Source organism: Aulonocara stuartgranti (assembly GCF_965226115.1).
Source record: "Aulonocara stuartgranti genome assembly, chromosome: 23".
NCBI lineage: Eukaryota > Metazoa > Chordata > Actinopteri > Cichliformes > Cichlidae > Aulonocara > Aulonocara stuartgranti.
This window is the reverse complement of record NC_138958.1, coordinates 39384378-39403262: the sequence shown is the minus strand read 5'-3', so window position 1 is coordinate 39403262 and position 18885 is coordinate 39384378. Positions and strand designations below refer to the sequence as shown.

General features: G+C 41.6%; 1 long non-coding RNA gene across 1 annotated transcript; it reads left to right on the top strand.

Annotated features, from left to right (window-relative positions):
* The first annotated feature begins 5642 nt into the window (after positions 1-5642).
* On the top strand, positions 5643-9919 carry LOC309700636. The gene is made up of 3 exons (XR_014274706.1): positions 5643-6005; positions 7644-7801; positions 9201-9919. It is a non-coding gene; the product is annotated as an uncharacterized lncRNA (long non-coding RNA).
* The last annotated feature ends 8966 nt before the right edge of the window (positions 9920-18885 follow it).

The following is an 18885-nucleotide window of genomic DNA, read 5'->3' as shown; positions in this document are numbered from 1 at the left end:
GGTCCTCTGGGACGCCCACCCCTTGGACGTGGGCACCCCATCTAGGGCCTCCCTCCTTCTTCTGCTGAGATGGGTGCACAGGCATCACAGAGAGTAGTGGTCTTAGGTCATTAGTACTCTTGGGGGCTGTGGATGGCCCGGTTTTCCCAGATCCTATTCCACCTGCCTCTGGCTCCTAGGGGGCGTTATTGTGTCTTCCCAACCTTATTTTCAAGTGCATTTCGTGATAAAGACACACACATACAAACACTCCACACTCTCTCTCTCACATGCACCACAAGGAGACTGTTGATTTATGTAACATATGTATGCATTTTTGAATGTTTGCAATTGAGTTGTTGTATGTTTGTTTTCTCACAGGTGCACTTGGCAATACATTTTGCTTTTCTTTGCTCCCCCCCTTTTTTTCCCGCCTGTCCTGCCTTAGACATTGTATTAATGTATTTGCAAAAGCTGCCAAGAACAGGATTAAAAAAACTGATCACCTGATCCAACCCTAACTATAAGCTTTATCAAAAAAGAACGTTTTAAGCCCAACCTTAAAAGTAGAGAGGGTATCCGTCTCCTGAGAGTTTCTTGTCTGAGAGGACAGTTGTGCGAATACAGCAGCACAAAACAATTGGGCCCAGAGTTGGGATCACTGACAGCAGTGGCTATTATAGCTGATTTAACATATGCAACCTGCAGATTTTTTCCATATTGTTTTTCTTCTTATGTAAATTATCCCAGCTTCTGCTTCATAATACCGTCTGACCTTCTTTCTCAAACCTGCTGAAATGTGGTCTGGCTTTAAAAAAGCAACAATGCAGAAATGGCTCTGCTCTACCAGTGGCAGCAACACTCCACTGACAGAAAATATGTAATCAAGAGCCTCTTGGATTTAAATAACTGCTTCTGGAAATATTTTTTATATATTTTGGTGTTTTTGTGAGGTTCAAATGCAAACAATTTCTCTTCAGCTAACATTTTAAGAATCATTGCTAGGAATAACAAGACAACGTTAGAACCAGAGGTTTCCGCAGTACTTACTTACAGTTAATTAGCCTTTAGATTAAATTAACCATTTTATTTAACGTCTACAGTAAACAAGAACATTTGTGCAGTCAGTCAATGCTACAGTAAAGTTGGGGGAAATAGTGGTTGGAGACAAAATTATTGCTAACTTGTGCAATGGACTTCTGATCTTGTCGCCTCTGAAATGGCTACGTCAAAGACGAGGACCAGGTCTGTAACCACTCAGTGAATTCCTGCCTTCAAAGGGACTTTGGTGCATCTTGACAGAGGCAGTTGGCTATCAGTCAGCTATTAGTTTCAGACGGGGTCAAATTGGCAATTAGTTCCAAAACTGCAAATCTGTTGCCATCTGTTGAGACCCGCATACACAAAAATTCACATTAACTTTTGACATTGAGATTCCAGCCAGAATCTCATAGATTTGAAGCAGAAATCTGACATTTCTCCATGAACAGTGGTGTAGTTGCTACAGAACAGATACCAGCAAAATAACACAGGCATTTCCTAGTTATACGGGAGTATAAACACAACACATGTTGGCAACCAGTTGACTTATTGCCAAGAGATGCAAGTTGTGCTCATTACTGCAGACTGACTCAGACTGAGTCCACTGTGTAAAAATTAGACATTAATTTGCAAACCTTAGTCAGATCTGAGAGAGTGTGCTTCATCTAAAACTGAGGATTGTGGCCCACATTTTCAGACATTTTATCCAGAAAAACAATTCAAAGTGTTGCATGTAGCCCCAGAATAGTTGAATAGCAGCAGGGGAACACCTACACCTATGATATCCCAAATAGTCAAATAAGCCCTCAGCAAGATAAAGCCATCTAGTTAAAAGCAGTTATTTGCTAAAAAGGTTGATAAATTCATTTGTTAATGACTTTCCAAAATAATTTTGACATATGATTCTCAGGCAAACATCACTTCCTCCTCGTGCTGTGCTTACCTGTTTTGCAGATGTGAAGTCTCACTAAGCCTTCGAGGTAGCGCCTTAATGGTACTTGATTAATTAATTCGCTGTTCGTGTGGATAATTTTACAGAGAACTGAGTACGACCCTGTCTCTCTTTCCCCCATCCAGCCCTTTGCCTGGGATGAACTGGGCTCGCAGGGAAATCTAGGAGAGCTAAACAAACCTGGATTCCTGTTGTGCACTGAGCCTGAAACCAGGGGCTAAATGATCATATCATGGGACTTTTATAAGTCAGGATGTTGGACTCATAATGACTTATTTACTTTAAATGGCCTCAAGCATCCAGAACAGTAGGCTTTATGTGTAAACTGAATATTTTAACACTTTGGTTTGCCAGTGTGACATCCAGGAAACTAAATGCAACACTGAGGGAGCAAAGACAGAGTAGCCACTACATCATACATTACACTTTATACAAGATGCCTGGATAACATGTGATACAGCTGAACTAGTTTGAAGGTAATGGGTTATTGTTTATTTTTCCTTTGCAAAAGGAGGATAGATGTGAGTGTGGAAGCAAAGCCTTCAGCCACCAAGTCAGCTATAGAGTAATTAATCCATCTAATCTGGCTGAGGCTGCCAGACCTTCACACTCTGGACCGAGTTTGCCCCAGAGAGGAATGTAGCGATGGATTATCTCAAAACATCAAATAATAAGCCCCCCTTCTGACACCACTGACAGCAAATGAAAAGGCCCGGATTTTCCATCCCTGTGAAGAATTAAAGATATGAAGAAAACTCTGTGGGGATCTAACTTTGGCGGCAGGTTCATGAATTGACTGGATGGAGGCTGCTATTTAAAGCCTGCAAAAAATTAATAGCTTGATTAATTCCTGGTGACTTGCACCCGACATGTCTTCGCTATTGTGCACATGAAAAGTTGCAGGGTACCAGCGAAGTAATTATATCATCACAGGCCATTGCTTCCATTGCAACCTGATTTTTTATTATTTTATTACTCTTTTCTTTGCTGACTTGGCGAGGGGTTTGAATTCCATCGACGACCGTTTTATACGCCTGGACGCAAAGAGACTTAATTGAGGTTAAGCACCTTGGTCAAGGGGTTTGGAGTGCCACACTGCTGCACTGGGAAGTTTGTGAAGAGGCCCTTTAAGTCTCTGACCAACCAGAGTACAGGAAAACAGGGCAGAGCGAGGAGGCGTTTGGACAGAAACATTTGGGACAATTGCCATGCTGATTTTGTTTGTTAGAGCAAGTTGTTGATCTGACGTGAGATGGTTAAAATCATAGTTGCAGCTATAGTTCCCTTTAGTGCCACATGAGGGAATGTGGCGCAACAACCTAATGCTATAGTCAGGAAAACAGTGGTCGGAGGTCACAGCACGACCAAAATTACTGACACTGAATGCAATGAACTTGTATTCTCGTTGTCTTTCAAGTGGTTCTTTCAAAGATGGCAAGGAAAATGGCAATAAGGTAGAGCCAGTCTGCTACTGGTGTGAAATTGAAAGGGTTCAAGTTGATGGTTGCAATCTGTTTGTGATAATACTGCAATTAACTGTGATAAATCAGCAAAAATTGCAATTCTGCTACCATCTGCATAAACAGTAATTCACATTAACTACTTACAGATTTCAGAAATCTGGATGAACGTAGTTATATCTAAAGTCGAAACAGAAACCAGAATTTCCCCACAAATAGTGATGTAGTTGATGCAGGACAATTTAACTGTAAAATATTATTTTATATAAGATTAAAGTCTGAATGCAACCAGCTGGCAGGCAGTTGAGTTGAGTGCCCTATAGCCAAGACGCGTGAGTTGTGCTTATCAGTGCAGACTGACTCAGACTAATTGCACTGTGTTAGAAATCTGTCTGGGTTTATAAATAAGATGGCAATTATATGACAATGTCTGGCTGGGAGTGCTTTCAGGTCGAGTTGCTTTGTTTGGTGACAGATTGCCTCCTATGTGGACCGTACAATAGAAAGTGTTTGCACAGAGGTTGGGAGGGTGTTGCATGACCAGCCTCTTTGTGACCAGTTGGTTGTTACAACTACTTGTAATAAAGCATATGGTTGCAAAAACTGGGCAAGCACACTTCATTGGCGCGATTGACAAAATGAAAAACTAACATGCTAATAAAAAGCTACCTATATTACACAATATTAGACGTGTTTGAAATTTTCCACATTTCTGTGATGGGACATGATTAAGAACAACGCATAACAGCCTCCCTTTAGTTACAGAAGTCACTCTTAACAGAGCCAAGGTTCGTAAACACGTAACAGCATCAGTGTTGTCCTCCTGTCATTGACATCCAGTTGAACCACGGGGATCTTGGCCATTGTTTGATACAGTTCAGGGTGGGTGGGTGGGTTGGACTCAACCCGCATTACTGGTTTCAGTTATTCTTTTTAATTTTCTTGCCAACAACACATCAAAAGGACTTAATGCAAGCCAAAGTTCCAAATGGTGATGACAGAAAACCACATGTGCCAAATCCAAGTAGCTGCCTCAGCACTGTGGTAGGATCACAAGAAAGGCTTGTGGTCACCTTTGGCAGGCTTTATAAAATCCATCCAGCTAAATAGGGGCTGCAAATAACATACACACTTTAACGCAAATGACATCAGTCTATAGAAGCACACAGAGATGTGCTTCTATAGACTGATGTATAGACCACGCAGGTGGCCATGCCATTTATGGCAGTGTTTGAACAGAAAAACAATAGCATGTTGTTGCTGTTGTTAACCGACTCCTAGATAGATACAAATAAGCTGAATATTGTGGAAACAGCTGTTTCTTTCTTTTTTATGGGAGGGAGGCTGGTGGTGAGGGTTAATTTTTAACATTAACATGCTGAAGTGTGAGACCTCAGTGACATGGATGTTAGACAGATCAGTTATAGGTGTTAAAACCCCTTTGCATGGCTAAGCTGCTTAACTTTGTTAAAGCACAGAGTTAAAAACAACATGCTAACTAGCATAGCATCAAAATCCCTCAAACCTCTTTTCAAAGATGTTTCTTTGTATCTGCGTCAAACTTCAGGTGCTGATTTTGTATAATTCCATCACATTACTGTTGCTGGGAATCTGACACCTTATAATTGGATATTTTGCTGTGTCATGTGGGCGTGGGGATTGTGGTTGAGCAGCAGACGGAAGCCGTCAACAAAAGAAGCATGAAAAATCCGAGTGCTGGAAGCATGTGTGTAAACCAACCTGCTTTACATGTGGCCACTCCATGAAAGACTTTTTCATGAACACTTTTAGTATAAAGCCACATCAGGACATGTGATCCAAAGTTATAAGACAGAGACGGGGTATGCAAAGCATGCCTTTGTGCTGAGAATGACTCAGCTTTTTTTCTTTTCATAAGGCTGCACTGTTTCTTTTACATATCACAAGGAAATGGAAATGGAAATATTGGGTTTAATATCCTTGCTTCACCTGAGATTAAATCAAACAAATTTTCAACACACGTTAAACATCATTTTAAATTATTCTGCATCTAATTTTTTTAAATATGATATACGCAAAGACTTAGAGATGTGCCTTAAAACATGACTAAAACTAACACAATATTTAAAATGCTTCAAAATCAGAGTATCATTTATTCCAAGTGAAACTATGTAGTCACACACACACAGATACACCTGCACAGGAGAATAAATGTCTTGTACCTACCGGTTGTAACTTGACACGCGTCTCTCTGTAGTCTTGCCAGGTGCTGAACCGTAAAAAGCAGCCTGAGAGCGACAAAATATACTCAGGGATCAAGTGGGCGGAGCTTCTATCATTCAGGTGCACTAGACCTCTGCTGTTTGTCGTTGTCCTGAGCAATTAATCTGAATAAAGAGCCACAAAACGTAGAAACACCATATGAGTTTTGCAGGCTCCCAGTTCACAGTTAAACTCTCATCCTGTCCTCCGGTACACTGAGGATACTGAGGACATCACAGGTGTAGGTGCAGGAGGTGGAGCAGCAGATGAGAAGCAGTCACTGTGGGGGAAGAAGGCTTGGAACAAATAATCTGCATATGCGTCTGCGTCATGTATGTATGGGAATTGATGTAGTGGTTTTAGGGTGTGCCACTGTTTTCTAAGACTTAGAGGTTTTCATCAGCTTCTTATGTGTCAAGGTGTGGCAATATGTCAGCAATTAAATGTAATGAATCCCTTTGAAACTAGGCATTGACACTCATTCTTCAGTCAGTGGAAGGGTCTTTTGTATTGCTAAGGAACATCATTTATATTTTCAAACAGGGTTGCGTAACGACATTTTGCCTGTAGCATTTTGTAGTTAACTTTCACTGCACGGTATTTTCACGTCCTTGAAATCTTAAATGCAAATTTACGCTTTTGGACCTTTAGATTGCTACTTAATTTGAGCTATGTGATTATGATTTGATAGATTTATAGTAAAATATGAGACTGCACCGGCTAGTTAGCTGTATTTTTTGTGACCTTAAGATTTTTCGCTGGTGCGTATATGTGACGTATAGATCTTCGTCTTGTATGTGTTGGATTCGATGTTCTGGAAAAACAGTGGCACACTGTTTTCTCAGGCTTTAAGATTTTCGTGAGTTTTTCATGTGCAAAGGGGAGACGATATATCAGAAAGCATGTTTAACCCTCTCAGGCTCAAATTAAATTTTTGTTGCTAATGCACAAAAGACTACCTGCAGTGGTACTTCTGAGTAAAAAAAACTCATAAAATATGTATGTGGGGTAATCAGGTTGTTAATTTTTACTTGTTGCAAATCTGCAAGCCTGCCTTGAGAGGGTTAATACCATTAAAGCCTTTTGAAATTGCACAATGATGTTCATTGTGCAATTTCAATTGAAGAGGCTTTTGTATTCCTAAGTAACGCATGTTTTTTTTATAAAATGGGTTTCTCTAACGATATTTTTCCTGTGGCATTTTGTAGCTAAAAATGTTCTTCTGTTTGACACATTATAACTTCCTTGAAATCACGAGTGATTTGATAGATTTATATTAATAAATGAGACTGCAGTATGCTTTGTGAGTTATGATTTTGAGTTGATCTGTATATGTGACCTATACATCTGTGTCTTGTGTGAACTTGCTGCAGTGGATTTGGGTGCGGCATTACTTTCTAAGCCCTTTAGAGATTTTCATGAGCTTTTCCTGTGTGAAGGCATATCTATATGTCAGCAAGTAAATTTATTTCCATTAATTCCTTTTGAAACTACATGTGTTCATTCTTCAGTCAGTGGAAGGGTCTTTTGTATTGCTAAGTAATGCCATTAATTTTTATAATACAGGGTTGCGTGATGACATTTTGGCCGTAATTCCTCCTGTTTGTCATGTTCAACCTACTTTAAATCCTTCATGCCATGTTTAGGCTTTTGGATCATCAGAGTTACTTAATATGAGATGAATCAGATATTTGGTGATAATTTGACAGGTTTACATTAAAATGAGACTCCAGGAGTTAGTTAGCTTTCTGTTTGATGATTTTATGGTTTTTTTAGTTAACTTTTCAAATTAAGGATGAGCAAGTGTTCCTGTTCAGTGTTATTTCTCAGCAGTGAACTTTTTAAATGAAAAGAACATTATTCCTACCACAAACGAGCAAAATTAAAAACCTAGGGTCAAAACTTGCTTAATTCAGATTGGTCTGTATTTTAAAACCTTGAGGTAAAGTGGCTTAACTTTTTCTCTATAGGGTTAGGGTCCTAGGACTGCGGTCTCCTGGACAAAGATCCTGGAATCTGCTGGAGCCACTCTCCCAGTTTGGACGTTACTGCCCTGAGAGCTGTTACCACTGTTGCTTTCAGTTTCCACATCTTCCCATCTCTTCTCTAGCTCGTCCTTCATCCCTTGGTATTTCTTCTCATGTCACCATTTCCAGATGTTGCTGTCACTCGGTATACTGTAGCTACATTCATCATTACGGTCGTCTTTCTCTTCTTGTCCACCACCACTATATCTAGCTATCACCAGTTTGTCCATCTGTATCTGGAAGTTTGGTCATTTTCAACCACCTTTAGGGTGTTTCAACACGCCAACTTAGCACAGTCTCAGCCACAGAGACTTTTTTTCCTTTGAAGATGAGATGACTGACACTTCTGCTACTGGTAAAAGATAATATTATTTGATACTGATAAAGAAAATTTCACTAAGATACAGCGCAGCCACGCTTTCCAGTGCCTCGGCAGAGAGACTGTTTAGCCTTGGGAAGCTTGTCTTCTCTCCAAAGTGGAACAGGCTCTCTGATGAGAAGTTTGAGAAGCTCATTGTTTTGAGACATAACCACTGGTTTAATGAATAGCTGTAAAGGGTTGGGGATGTGACAAATAAGAATTCTTTATATTAAAAAAAATAGAGGACATTAAAACAGGTCACTTTAACAGACATCTACTGTGAGAACAACACTTGTGTGACTTGTGTTGGACTGCCAATGGCAAACGACAGCCATGGAGTTTACATTTGTATTACCTGTTTACATTTTTATACCTTGGTTATGTTATACAGTGCACGTACTTTCTCAGTATTACATTGAAATCACTTCAGCTATTTTACTTTTGTGTGGAAGAAAATCCTTGTTCAGCCACTGATGTCTGAAGCTGTGACAGTTTACATTGCTTAAAAGCATAATTTAATTTAACAACCATTAATAGCCAGTTGCATCCTGTTGATGTGCAATAATATCGAATGTTCTAAAACAACATGTTTTATTGTATTATTTATTACAAATAGAAAATTAATTCTATCTACAATTATTAAAATTGATCTGATTGGTGTTTTATTTCACATTATCACAAAGCAACATTTGAATAGTTAATAGTTTCCTGTTAGTTCCTTCTGTGGCCATTTACTTCAGCTATATATTCAGTTTTATAACAAACAGTTGAATATATATTTTAGTATGTTCAAGTATGTTTAGTAATTTATAATTTAGTATTTTAGCAAGTTCCATTAAGAGGAGATTCAAGTTCTTTAAACATTTTTAAAGTAACACAATAGTTACTTTTCATGGTAATTGTTACTTTTATAATATTGTAACTCAGTTACTTGAAGAAATAACTATAACTGATTACTTGCCCAACACTGGTCAGGTTGGTACACAGCTGACAGCTCTATTTGACAGCTGTTAGAAATCATATTATGGCAAGAACCAATCAGCTAAGTAAAGAGCAACGACAGACCATCAATATTTTAAGAACTGAAGCTCAGTCAGTTCAGAAAATAGCTGAAACTCTGAATGTGTCCCCAAGTGCAGTTGCTACGTGGAAACTGGATGACACGAGGACTCTCAGGAAAGGAAGACCAAGAGTCACCTCTGCTGCTGAGGATAAATTCATCTGAGTCAGCAGCCTCAGAACTCGCAAGTTAGCAGCACCTCAGATTAGAGCCCAGAGCCCAGACGCTTCTCTACACCGACTGTTCAAAGGACACTGTGTGAATCAGGCCTCTATGGTCAAACAGCTGCTAAGAAAAAACTACTAAGGAAAAGCAACGAGTTTGTTTTGTTTTTGTATTTGTTTGGGCCAAGAAACACAAGAAATGGACATTAGACCAGGTTCTAACTACAAGTCCAAGTAATGCATATTAGAGGGAAGTTTCAGCCTTGGCAGAGGAAAGCAATCGCAAACAGCTCTGGTTTAATGTTACAGAGTATTCTTTCTTATTTTGCATGCCATTGCTTTTCATCTTTTCTCAAACGACTTGTCACCATGACTAGACACTTTTTCAGCTTGTCACTCACTAGCTATGAGACAAAATTAAATCACTGATGAAACTGTATTGTTATGAGGAAGAGGTGATGAATTGTCAGGTATGTCCTGCTCTGCCAGCTGTGTGGGATGCAAAATAGGACCTAACTGCCGGACTGAGAGACAAGGGACTAACTAAAGGAGGCAGCTTTACTGCTGTTACTTAAAAAACTCCCTGAAACTAGCTTCAACTCCATTCTCTCTCACTGATTCTGTGTAAGATGATTTTTTTCCTTCAGACTTCTGACAAAAAGAAAACTGAAAAGAGAAAGAGGATATCGAAAAGCAATACAGTGATGAGCGGAAATACTAATAAATATAACGCTAAATAGCTAAAAGCTACTAGTCAAGCCTTAACAATGGAGGAGAAACACTTGAATCATGTGATGTCCACGAGCATCATATTATTTCTTTCCTTTCCTTTGAAATTCAGCTTTAATTAATATCCCACTCTGCTGGCTGACATGTGGCCAAGTCGAGGGCACGTGGCCAGGAGTCAGATAATCTCACCTCGTTAGTAGTTGGGGACTACGGCTGTCTTGATGTTGAGCATTGTTCCTGAAATAAAGGTGGTTTCAGATATATACAAGGTAATGTTTCACCTACTGTTGTTCTCAGATTACATATAAGGTAGAAAAAAATTATTGTGACTGCTTCCTTGTCATAAGGAGTCACCACAACTTGTACGTCAACATGTTTGATTTGGCAGAGTTTTACCTCGATGTCCTTCCTGATGCAAAACCACAGGGGATTTGTATCCAGCTGGAATTACATTAAAGACCTTTCACTTGCCAACTGAATGTGTTAACCACTACACTATGTAGCAACAGTTGCATATAACCTGTTACTGACAAATGCTGATTAGAGGGGCCCCTGTGAATTGTCACTAGGCAAAGTTGGACGCCATATGATCTCTAATAGATATCTACAGTATATCTTGTCTGTATCCAGTCTAGGTTTTTACAAAGTATTGTTTTTATGTCACTGTCGCCAAAGTGCTTGCTCATAGGGGGTCATATGATTGTTGGGTTTTTCTCTGTATCTATGAAGCGCCTTGAGGCGACCTTTGTTGTGATTTGGCGCTATATAAATAAAATTGAATTGAATTGAATATGTAGTTTATAATTTCTAACTTTCATATTTATAAGTAAATTTCTGTAAAAGTTTCAACCTTGGTAGAGAACTGGAGTCAAAGGCTGCTCTTGTTTAATGTTGCAGTCAAACGACTTGTCTCTGTGACTAGTCACTTTTTTCAGCTCTTCTCTCACTATCTCTGAGACAATATTAACTTACTGTCAAAACGTTGCATTGTTTCCTCCCCACCGACAATAAAAACAGTCCTGCCAGCAGCCACAGCTAAGAGCTGTTATGAGGAAGAGGTGATGCATGGTATATGTTTGTGTCTCTCACTTGCTGTTGTTGTGGTGTGTTTTGTGGTGTAAACTGGTTGAGATCAGATCATGATATGTAAAGGAGTAAAATGTTGGTTATGACCAGGCCCATAGCAAAGACTCAAATAACAGACTACAGTGTGAAAGAAAAAACATTTTTAGTTTTGTGTATTTTGGATTTAGAAGCCAACTAGAGATGAATGAAAGATGTTCTTATGCCAGGTGAGGCAACTAGAACAGGCAGGGATGAGTCAGAAATACAAGAAAACATACAAAACCTCAAAAACACCAGAATGCTCAGGCAAACATAGAGGTCATGAACAGGAAATAGTCAGAGGTGAAGAATCCTAATGACCACATGGAATTACTGGACTACTCAACAAGTCAGTGATAAATAGACAATCTGGGGACTACAGGGGGAAACGACACAGAGTAAATATACTGAGGTGAGTAAGTGGCTGATTAAACAAAGATTGGGAAAAAGCAGAAGTAGAACCAGTCCGCGTGGCTTGTCACACTCCTCATAAAATAAACACTAACTCCTTCACACTACAGTTTATAGTGGTTAACACATTTACCCTACACGTGACAGATCCCCCGGTCTGAAACTGTGAGGTCTCGGGGATCATGAGCTAGTGCCAGGCCCAAGCCCTGAGGAATGGCAGCTTTACGTCAGGAAGGCCACCTGGTGTAAACATGCGGATCCAGAAGGTAAAGCCGAAGGTACTGTTAGTTCACAGCACAATTCATCTGATCGACGGTTTGTTGCATGTCACACATTCTAATTAAAACTGCAAAAGCGTAGCACCGGATTAGCTCACTGGGATGAGTGGGCGGCTGGCCTGGGTTCAAATCTTACCCCACGAATCTGCAAAAAAAACTGCACAATCATTGAATGTATCCCGAATCAATTTTAATAAAACAAATGTCAAAGTTAAGTATATAGAGATTCTTCATTCCACAAAAAAAAAAAGATATTTATTCCACTCAAATCATATCTTTAGCCTCTGTTCTAGGTCAGTTGGCCAAGTGAAGCCCGGCATGTCTCCAAACCTGTACATCATGTTAATATGCTGTTGTCTGGCATGCACAGAGGAAACCTGTCATTTTAGGGACCTCAAAACAAATATGTCATGACTAATTCAAATAGTACGTCAACAGTAGCTAGGACAAAATACTGTTCCAAAGAACTGAAAGAAATAGTAAATAAGTAAAACTTTATTTATATAACACCTTTCTAGATAAAAGATCACATAATTCTAAAAAGATGTGTTTTAAAAGAAGCTACTGAGTCCAGAGATCTTAAGCTCAGTGGGAGAGAGTTCCACAGTCTGGGAGCCACAGTGGCAAAAGCTCTGTCTCCCTTAGTTCTCAGCCTTGTATGATGAATGACAAGTAGACCCTGATTACATGACCTAAGAGCCTGCTGGGGACAAGAAGTTCAATGATGTAGGCAGGTGCTTGTCCATGAAGAGCTCTAGAAGTCAGTACGAGAATCTTGAAAGGACTGAATTCAATGGGGAGCCAGTGCAGCTGTATTAGCAACGGTGTCACATGTGAATACTTAGATGTTTTGGTCAGAAGTCTTGCTGCAGCGAATAATATGTTAAAAGTGAAAACAGAAATGATACACAAAGGAAGCCAGGCAGAGGCGACAAACAACAATTCAAACTCTCTCTGTGAGGACTTCCGCATTAGATTGGATGGTTGCTCCTGTCGCTTATTAGCACGTCATCCCAAACTGTTGTGGCATGTTCATCTCCCTCCTACAGCCTGCTAATCTCAGTGCTCACAGGCTGTCTGTGCTTCTGTAAACACAGATGTGTTACACAGCTGTGTGTCTCCGGCTTCATGTGTAACTCAATCATGGATCGGTCGTTGTATAACACCACTGATATCCATTTTTATGTGTTGAGCAGTTAAAGTTGTGATTCTTAATTGGTGGCTTTGTTGGAAGAACACTCTGTCATCAAGCCTCGCCTGTCTGACAAGCCTTTCTCTGGAATGTGGAAACGTTATGCACATGTGCACACATGCCATATGTGATTATAAAACCACGATAAGGCCTCTGTTTCACTTCTGTGATTTTCTAGAAGAGCAAGAAGGACAAAAATGCTGATTGATGGACAGTCTGTCTTTTTACTAGCCCCATCAAAACAAGCCCAACAGAGTCTAATAAAAACTCCCCTTTGTGATCTTTCTCTCTCCTTCCTTCTCAGCTTCTGCCTATTGCTTCTATTCCATTCTATTGCTTCTTCAAATCATGCTATGATTCAAAAGCTTGTAGAACCACATAACAACAAAAAACATGAGGCAGTTGTTTCCTGTATGACTTTATCAGTCTCTCACATAACTACAGAGGAATTTTGGCCCAATCTTCTCTACAACATTGCATCATTTAATTGAGGGTTGTGGACATTTTTATATGCGCAGCTCTTTTAAGGTCCTACCACAACATTTCAACCAGATTGAAACTTCGACTTTGACTGGACCATTGCAACATTTTGTTCCCTTTTGTTCCAGTCATACTGTTGTAGATCTGTTGCTGTGCTTGTCCAAGCTTTAGCTGTTAGACAGATGGCCTTGCATTTCACTTTAGGAAAGGTGTTCATGGTCCACTTAGTGCCTGCAAGATGCTCAGGGTCCTGCAGCTGTAAAACAAGCCCAAATCATCACCCCTCCACCACCATGCGTAGCAGCTGGAATGTGTTGTTTGCGGCAATAGCATTTGTTAGTTTTTTGCTAAAAATGGTGCTGTGCATTATGAAAAAACATCTCCACTTTGTTCTGGTCTGTCCAAAGGACATTGTTCAAGAATTCTTGTGGTTTGTTCAGGTGCAACTTTGTAAACTCAAGTCATGCAGCCATGTTCTTTTTAAAGAGAAGAGGCTTTCTCCTGTCAAACCTTCTACACAAACTATAGTTGTTCAGCCTTTTTCTAATAGTGCTTTCAAGAACTTTAACATTTAACACGCTAACTGAAGCCTGTAGAGCATAAAGTGTAAAAAGCTGTTTTTCATAGAGGTATTCACACTTTGTGACGATTATTAAGTAAGCTAATGGGACCCACTCTTCCAGATAACTGGTTTTACACAAAAAACTGCTTGAAAAGCCAGTTTTGATCTCTTCAGCCAATATCCAGCCACATTTTCGACTCAGAATGTGAAAAAGGATTAAATAAGGTAAGGTATATACAATATACCAGTAGTTCCCAAACTTTTTTTGCTAGGCCCCCCTTTGTTTTACAAGAAAAATGTTCGCTTCACCATATTTTCTAGTCTTTGGCTTAGAATGAAGTTGGTTTGGAAACATATTCAGCGATGCTTCATCTCCTGCTTTGCGTTTGTGTGGGAGCCCTGTGCTAGCAGTGTCCAAGCGTTGTTTTTTTGTTTTGTTTTTTCCTTTTCAAACCACGCCCCCCCTGCAATGGCCCTGGGCCCCACAATTTGGGAAAGTCTGCAATATACAATGTAGCCATTGTTATTTATATTATATACCATGTATATAATATAAATAACTTTGTCTGAAATCAGAAATAAATAAACTGCGCTTTCCCCCTTGCATAATAAGAGGGTTTAATTGATGTCAAGGTGTTCCTGTGAATTGGTGTTAAAGTGTACAGCTCTGCTAGCGGCTAGGGTGTCGAGCTAAATGTTTACATAAGTAAAAACTTGAAGCATTTGCAAAGGTCAGCATCTTAACTTAGTCTGTTATCAACTGAACATGTACTAGCACATACAACAAACAGGAAGACTACGTGGCTGCTATTTGGCCTTAAACCAAACCACTTCAGACACTAAAGTGACCAAATGGCATGAAAATCCCTAAAATCAGAAAAACAATCAACAACATTATGTATGTAGGGCAGGCTGCTTGGAAATGGCCTGAAATTTTTCCAGTGGACATTGGAACCATAACACACACATGAGATAGCAAAACATGTGATGTTATGGACTTAACTGAACTGTGCACCCTTATAACCTGACCTCATTTTACCTCGTTATCACTGTATTTGACCTCCTTATTGCTATATAAGGTAAATAAAGTATTATACAGGGAGTGCAGAATTATTAGGCAAATGAGTATTTTGTGAACGACAGATGGTGTAACCCTGGGCACATCACTGTAAAAGAGCAACTCTGCAGCAGAGACATTGAGCTGTTAGCCGTTAGCATGCGTCCGTACTACCTGCCCCGGGAGTTCTCGCATGTTATCGCGATAACAGCGTATGTCCCCCCCTCGGCCAACGCGGATGCAGCCTGTGACTCTCTCCACTCTGTGGTCAGCAGACTGCAAACACAATCACCGAGAGCCCTTCTCATAATATCAGGGGACTTCAATCATGCCTCACTGGACTCCACACTGCCCACCTTCACCCAGTATGTGACCTGCCCAACCAGAGTCAATAAAACACTGGACTTACTGTATGCCAATGCAGAAGAGGCATACAGTTCATCACCTCTCCCTCCCCTGGGCAGATCTGATCACAACCTGGTGCACCTTGTCCCTGTGTATGAGCCCTTAGTGCGCAGGGAGCCACCAGCCACCCGCACAGTACAGAGATGGTCAGAGGAGAGCGAGGAGGCTCTTAAGGATTGTTTTGAGTCGACTGTGTGGGAGGTGATTTGTGATGACCACGGAGAGGACATCGACAGCCTTACTACATGCATTACTGACTATATAAACTTCTGTGTGGATAACACCGTACCTACCAGGACTGTATGGTGTTTCTCCAACAACAAACCTTGGATTACCCCAGAAATTAAAACCGTCCTCAAGCAGAAGAGGAGGGCCTTCAAATCCAGAGACAAAGAGGAGTTGAAAAGGGTGCAGAGAGAGCTGAGGGGACTGATAAGGAATGGGAAGGAGAGCTACAGGCAGAAGATGGAGAACCAGCTTCAACAAAACAACGTTGGTGAAGTCTGGAGAGGCCTCAGAACCATCTCGGGCCACAAACAGCAGAACTCTCTGCCTAGGAGGGATGTGAGATGGGCAAATGAACTGAATCATTTCTTCAACAGATTTGACTCAGCCATGAGGCAGTCTGCAACATCGGCTGCAGACTCACCCACCCCCACTGCTGCTGTTCCGCCTCAGACACTTCACACCTCCTCTATTCACCCTGCTCACTCCCCCCCACCCCCAACTGCAGCATCCAATACACACTCAACACAAGGCTCCAGCCTGTCTCTCTCAACCACCCAGGTTAGGAGGGAACTGAGGAGGATTAATGGCAAGAAGGCAGCGGGTCCAGATGGCATCAGCTCGAGGGTCGTCAGGTCCTGTGCGGACCAACTGTGTGGGGTGATGGAGCACCTCTTCAACCTGAGCCTGAGGTTGGGAAGAGTCCCACAGCTCTGGAAAACCTCCTGTGTTGTACCAGTGCCAAAGACTTCACGCCCCAAGGACCTCAACAGCTACAGGCCGGTGGCTCTGACATCCCACCTGATGAAGACCCTGGAGCGGTTGGTCCTGGCTCAGCTTCGGCGCCTAATAAGCTCATCACTGGACCCACTTCAGTTTGCCTACCAGCCTGGCATTGGAGCGGATGATGCCGTCATTCACCTCCTGCATCGTTCCCTCGCTCACCTGGAGACCGCTGGAAGCACTGTGAGAATCATGTTCTTTGATTTCTCCAGTGCCTTCAACACCATTCTTCCCTCGGTTCTAAAGGACAAGCTGGTGAACTCTGGAGTGGACCATCACCTCACTACCTGGATCCTGGACTACCTCACCGACCGACCACAGTATGTGAGGACTCAGGGCTGTGTGTCGGACAGGGTCGTCTGCAGTACGGGGGCCCCACAGGGAACGGTTCTGGCTCCGTTCCTCTTCACCATCTACACTGCAGACTTCTCCCACAATTCCACCCAGTGCTTCCTGCAGAAGTTCTCTGATGACTCTGCAATAGTCGGCCTCATCACTGATGGGGACGACAAGGAGTACAGAGGTCTGACCCAAGACTTTGTGGACTGGTGCCAGCTGAACTACCTCCAGATCAACGCCAGTAAAACCAAGGAACTGGTGGTAGACTTCCGCAGGCACAAGCATTCTCCACTGCAACCACTGAACATCCAAGGTATGGACATTGAGGCTGTGGACAGCTACAGGTACCTTGGTGTTCATCTGAACAATAGACTGGACTGGACTCATAACTCAGACGCCCTCTACAGGAAAGGGCAGAGCAGGCTGTACCTGCTGCGGAGACTCAGGTCGTTTGGAGTGGAGGGCCCACTCCTGAAGACCTTCTATGACTCTGTTGTGGCTTCTGCTATCTTTTATGGTGTGGTCTGCTGGGGCGGCAGCATCTCTGCTGGGGACAGGAAGAGACTGAACAGGGTGATCCGAAGGGCCAGCTCTGTTCTAGGATGCCCTCTGGACCCAGTGGAGGTGGTGAGTGACAGGAGAACGGCGGCTAAGCTGTCATCCCTGTTGGACAACATCTCCCACCCCATGCAGCAGACTGTGACAGCACTGAGCAGCTCCTTCAGTGGGAGACTGCGGCACCCACGGTGTGGGACGGAGAGATTTCGCAGGTCTTTCCTCCCCACTGCTGTCAGACTCCATAATAAAGACTTTAACTGATCAAGCACACACATCCACACATATGCAATAATACTAAGTGCAATAATCCTTTCTGTCATCGTTGTATTTTTACTCAGTTGTATATAGTATTTGTATTTGTATTCTATTTTTATCTTATTGTATATTTATTTTATTTTATTCTACTGTATATAGTATTTTATTTTATTCTATTCTGTACAGTTGTGTACTGTATTTATTCTTATTGTATTCTAATTTTTGCCTCATAACTTTTGCACTGTCCACTTCCTGCTGTGACAAAACAAATTTCCCACGTGTGGGACTAATAAAGGTTATCTTATCTTATCTTATTTTGTCCACATCATCCTCTTCATGCATGTTGTCTTACTCCAAGCTGTATAGGCTCGAAAGCCTACTACCAATTAAGCATATTAGGTGATGTGCATCTCTGTAATGAGAAGGGGTGTGGTCTAATGACATCAACACCCTATATCAGGTGTGCATAATTATTAGGCAACGTCCTTTCCTTTGGCAAAATGGGTCAAAAGAAGGACTTGACAGGCTCAGAAAAGACAAAAATAGTGAGATATCTTGCAGAGGGATGCAGCAGTCTCAAAATTGCAAAGCTTCTGAAGCGTGATCATCGAACAAGCGTTTCATTCAAAATAGTCAACAGGGTCGCAAGAAGCGTGTGGAAAAACCAAGGCGCAAAATAACTGCCCATGAACTGAGAAAAGTCAAACGTGCAGCTGCCAAGATGCCACTTGCCACCAGTTTGGCCATATTTCAGAGCTGCAACATGACTGGAGTGCCCAAAAGCACAAGGTGTGCAATACTCAGAGACATGGCCAAGGTAAGAAAGGCTGAAAGACGACCACCACTGAACAAGACACACAAGCTGAAACGTCAAGACTGGGCCAAGAAATATCTCAAGACTGATTTTTCTAAGGTTTTATGGACTGATGAAATGAGAGTGAGTCTTGATGGGCCAGATGGATGGGCCCATGGCTGGATTGGTAAAGGGCAGAGAGCTCCAGTCCGACTCAGACGCCAGCAAGGTGGAGGTGGAGTACTGGTTTGGGCTGGTATCATCAAAGATGAGCTTGTGGGGCCTTTTCGGGTTGAGGATGGAGTCAAGCTCAACTCCCAGTCCTACTGCCAGTTTCTGGAAGACACCTTCTTCAAGCAGTGGTACAGGAAGAAGTCTGCATCCTTCAAGAAAAACATGATTTTCATGCAGGACAATGCTCCATCACAC